The sequence below is a fragment of the Trachypithecus francoisi genome, unplaced genomic scaffold (assembly GCF_009764315.1).
Source record: "Trachypithecus francoisi isolate TF-2019V2 unplaced genomic scaffold, Tfra_2.0 Lachesis_group8, whole genome shotgun sequence".
Classification (NCBI taxonomy): Eukaryota; Metazoa; Chordata; class Mammalia; order Primates; family Cercopithecidae; genus Trachypithecus; species Trachypithecus francoisi.
The window spans coordinates 61,674,501-61,679,632 of NW_022681473.1; the positions used below are offsets into that span (position 1 = coordinate 61,674,501).

General features: G+C 44.8%; 1 pseudogene; it reads left to right on the top strand.

Moving 5' to 3' along the window:
- The first annotated feature begins 1,261 nt into the window (after nt 1-1,261).
- On the top strand, nt 1,262-2,832 carry LOC117081327 (annotated as a pseudogene).
- Nucleotides 2,833-5,132: the final 2,300 nt, after the last annotated feature.

Below are 5,132 nucleotides of genomic sequence, written 5' to 3' on the forward strand. Positions count from 1 at the left end.
TGCTTCAGATACTGAGCTAGCCCACCATCAGGGTGTGTAAAAAGATATTTGCAATTTTAAGATGCCAAGAATTCTGTTATATACATGTTTCTCTATTTCCTCTTTGGGCATGCAGATTAGCAGGAAACAAAACAGTCTTAAATTTCACCTTTTAGGCTGTTATCTTTGTGTCTATATATTAGTCAGTTCTCGTACTGCTACAAATACCTGAGACTGGGTAATTTATAAAGAAAAGATGTTTAATTATGTCATGGCTCTGCAGGTACTACAGGAAGCATGGTGCTGGGGAGGCCTCAGGAAACTTACAATCATGGCAGAAGGCAAAAGGGAGCAATAATTCACATGACTGAAGAAGGAGCAAGGGGGAGGTGCCACATACTTCTGAACAACCAGATCTCATGAGAAATCACCATGCAAAAACAGCACCAAGAGGGATGGTGTTAAGCCATGAGAAACTGTCCCTGTGATCCAATCACCTTCCACCAGGCCCCACCTCCAACAATAGGGATTACAATTCAACATGAGATTTAGGCAGGAACACAGATCCAAACTACATTGGTCTATAATAATTTCTTTAATTCTTCAGTGAATTGCATATTCTCTTTGTCACCTAACCTGTCTTCCTTGATAGTCTGACAGCTCACTTTGGAATTTAGTAGTTGTGATTTTTCTGCCTCAGCCATAACTAGGGAGGAAAAATTCAATTTTAACATTGTATTATAGCAATCAATGAAGCTGTTCTATTGGATTCATTTATACAGAAAGTTTCTCCTACCACCTCATATCCCTTTCTGGGATTTTTGTGTAGGAACCATGGAGAACTTATCTTTAGATTTTATATTCTCCAAAATATTGGGGTATAATTTTTGCTTCCAAACCATTAGAATGGCAAATTTCTAATCCTTGCATTTCACAAGGTAAATAGTAAATCGGTTCCTTTAATCTTATATTTTTAATGTAAACTAAAGTCAAAAGAACAATACTACTGCAGAACTGAAGCCTCTCTCCTCTTAGTCCAAAACTTTAGCTGTCTATGCTATTTAGGCCAGAGAAAACGTACAAGGCTTTGTGTCCAGATCCCTACAAGTCATCTAACCAGGAGGCCACAAGTCCACCCCACCTTCCATTTCTGGTTTCAGGTCCTGAAGAGTATAGAGAAAATACTGCTTTTCCTGGGGTTTTAAATGCTGGCAAAAGCAAGGCTTATGGTAATAAGACCCAGATCAAAGGCCTATCCTCCTGGTTCGGCCTTCCTGCCTCCACTCCTGCTTCCACCATGTCCATCAGGGTGACCCAGAAGTCCTACGAGGTGTCCACCTCTGGCCCCCTGGGCCTTCAGCAGCCACTCCTACACGAGTGGGCCCATTGCCTGCATCAGCTCCTCGAGCTTCTCCCCAGTGGCACCAGCAACTTCCGGGGTAGCCTGGGCAGAGGCTATGGTGGGACCAGCGGCATGGGAGGCATCACAACTGACACAGTCAACCAAAGTCTGCTGAGCCTCCTTAACCTGGAGGTGGACCCCAACATCCAGGCCATGCCCACCCAGGAGTAGGAGCAGATCAAGACCCTCAACAGTCAGTTTGCCTCCTTCATCGACAAGGTACAGTTCCTGAAGCAGCAGAACAAGATGCTGGAGACCAAGTGGAGCCTCCTGCAGCAGCAGAAGACAGCTTAGAGCAACATGGACAACATGTTCCAGAGCTACATCAACAACTTTAGGCGGCAGCTAGAGACTCTGGGCCAGGAGAAGCTGAAGCTGGAGGCGGAGTTTGGCAACATGCAGGGGCTGGTGGAGGACTTCAAGAACAAGTATGAGGATGAGATCAATAAGTGTACAGAGATGGAGAATGAATTTGTCCTTATCAAGAAGGATGTGGATGAAGCTAACAAGAACAAGATAGAGCTGGAGCCTCACCTGGAAGGGCTGACTGACGAGATCGGCTTCCTCAGGTAGCTGTATGAAAAGGAGATCTGGGAGCTTCAGTCCCAGATCTCAGACACTTCTGTGGTGCTGTCCATGGACAATAGCCACTCCCTGGATATGGACAGCATCATCGCTGAGGCCAAGGCACAGTACAAGGAGATCGCCAACCAGAGCCGGGCTGAGGCTGAGAGCATGCACCAGATCAAGTATAAGGAGCTGCAAACACTGGCTGGGAAGCACCGGATGACCTGCAGCGCACAAAGACTGAGATCTCCAAGATGAACCGGAACATCAGCCTACTCCAGGCTGAAATTGACGGCCTCAAAGGCCAGAGGGCTTCCCTGGAGGCCTCCATCACAGATGCCAAGCAGAGTGGGGAGCTGGCCATTAAGGATGCCAACACCAAACTGTCGGAGCTGGAGGCCGCCCTGCAGCAGGCCAAGCAGAACATGGCCTGACAGCTCCGTGGGTACCAGGAGCTGATGAACGTCAAACTGGCCCTGGATATCGAGATCACCACCTACAGGAAGCTGCTGGAAGGTGAGGAGAGCCGGCTGGAGTCTGGGGTGCAGAACATGAGTATCCATAGGAAGACCACGAGCCCCTATGCAGGTGGTCTGAGCTCAGCCTATGGGGACCTCACAAGCCCTGGCCTCAGCTACGACCTGGCCTCCAGCTTTGGCTCTGGCTCAGGCTCCAGCTCCTTCAGCCACACTAGCTCCACCAGAGCCCTGGTCGTGAAGAAGATCGAGACCCGCGAAGGGAAGCTGGTGTCCGAGTCCTCTGACGTCCTGCCCAAGCCAACAGCTGTGGCAGCCCCTCCCAGCCTGCCCCTCCTGCGGCTGTTCGAGAGCCCGGGAGAGAGGCCACTGTGCAGGGTAGCACAGGGAACAGGAGACCCCCCCTGAGGCTCAGCCCTAGCCCTCAGCCCACAGCAGGGAGTTTAATGCCTAAGGACCGCCCTTGTCCATGCCTCCAGCTACAAAACAATTCAATTGCTTTTTTTTTTTTTTCCTGTCCTAAATAAAACCTCAGCTAGCTCTGACAAAAAAAAAAAAGTAATTACTTAATGCCTTAGGTGGTGAAAAAACAATTCGCGTCTATTAAATGCATTTCAAACTAAAAAGTACTTAAGGTTAAGTAAAAGTAGACCTATTAAGATCAAGGAGTCATCCCTTTGCTCATTAAAGAGATATGTATCAGTCACAAAATCAGCAGGAAATAAAATTCATTCAGAATAACTTAAAGTGAGAGACGTCAGTGAAAAAACTAATTATAGAATAATGGACATGGCTTAGGAAACAAACAAGGTGTGTTAGTCCATTCTCACACTGCTATAAATAAATACCTGAGACTGGGTAACTTATAAAGAAAAGAGGTTTAACTGGTTCACAGTTTTGCAGACTATGCAAGAAGCATAGCAATTTCTGCTTCTGGGGAGGCCTCAGGAAGCTTTCAGTCATGGCAGAAGGCAAAGTGAGAACAAGGTACTTCACATGGTTGAAGCAAGAGGAAGATATAACCCATTGGGGATTACATTTCAACACGAGATTTGGTTGGGGACAGAGATCCAAACTGTATCACAAGGGATGCTGAGATGCCTGGAGACTGGTGATAGTGAGAAACTATTACAATTCCAGGGGCCGAAGCTGGAGGACCAAACATTGTCAAAGCAGAATGTCTCCTCTAACTCTACATTCTCATTCTGGTGCCTTTCATTTTGTGAACCCAACCCCAATTCAGCTCACAAGAGAATCTGATAATACAGTCCATTTTGGTCTAAAGCATGAAGAAGAGCACAAAATAATGGACAATAGAACTGGAGATTAAGAGAACAGTGAAAATAATGAGCACAAGTTTCGAGTCAAAATATATCAGCTAAAAATAGATATGCCATATTCTCTGTCTTTGGAAAAAAATCCATTCTTGAACAGACATGAGAGCAATTGGAAAGATGAGGCATAAGACAAAGAGTTCTTGAACAGCCAGTAAGCTCCAAAACAGATGTTGACGCAGACACAGTCTGAAACTCTATTGCTGGCCATTGCACAGGAGACCTGAAGTAGCAGAGGAGAGAGGGGGCATGTCCTAGGAGAAGTAGATATTTGGTAGAAAGGAGAGAAAACATCCCCAAGAAATACCCCAAAATTGTCAACTAGCATCCTTTCGGAAGATTGTAGGTAATGGTACTTGGTGAACTGCTAAAGCATTTGGCTGGCTGTAGTTGTTAGTTACTGATGTTATTAACAGCAGTCCTCTATCGTGACCATATTGAGCTTGTGTTACAAGCACCTCACTCCATTGTGGTGGCTATTGGCTTTCTCAACTCCAAATCCACCATTCTATAGACTCTGCTTTTGATAAGAAGGCTGCAATTCATCAATCAGAAACATCGTTTGGTTCCCTGCTATGTTCCATTAATTGGGGGAGGCTGGGACACTGGAAGCTGCTGTAGGGACAAATAGCTCTATCATGCTTGCTTATTATACCTATCAGTGCTATCACAGCAACAGTTCTTTGCCCAGATGCATTGGTTCCAGTTTCTAGTTTATTTTTTTCCCACACTTCCAGCAATATTCTAATCATGTCCCTCAAAAGAAATAGAACCAACTATCAGTGGTTCTATTATATATATATTATATATATATATATATATAAAATATATATATTATATGTGTTCAGGGACCTGAGTCCCAACTCCACAAGAGGTCTTTCTCTGGTGTTCCTGAGGTATGATATAGCAGGGAAGTCCTCTTTCCTGCAAAGTTGGCTCTTGGCCTCATGTTCTCCATCCTTTGAGCTCCTAAGGTACCAGAACCAAAAGAGCAGCAACCTTTCATTATAGGTCAGAATATAAGCTCTTGGGGAAACTCCCCACCAAAATTATAGTTTTTAATAAGCCCAGACTCTTCTCTTTGTTACCAAAGCCATATGAGTAGAGGAAACTTCCTGTAGTTATTATCCCTGCATTATTCCCGCATTCCCTTTTTTTTCCCTTTCAGTCCTCTGATATCTGTTTATCCAGTTCTTTGTACTAAGTGCTTCCTGTGTTAGTCACTGGTGTGACTTCTATTTTTCAGTCTAGACCCTTAATAGCATATCCATTTCAACTTTCCTTGAGGATAAGGTCCAAGCATAGCATTATAAATCCCACCAGATTAAAATATTTCTGTATTTACTTCTTGTTAATCTTGAGGCCTTAAAGAAA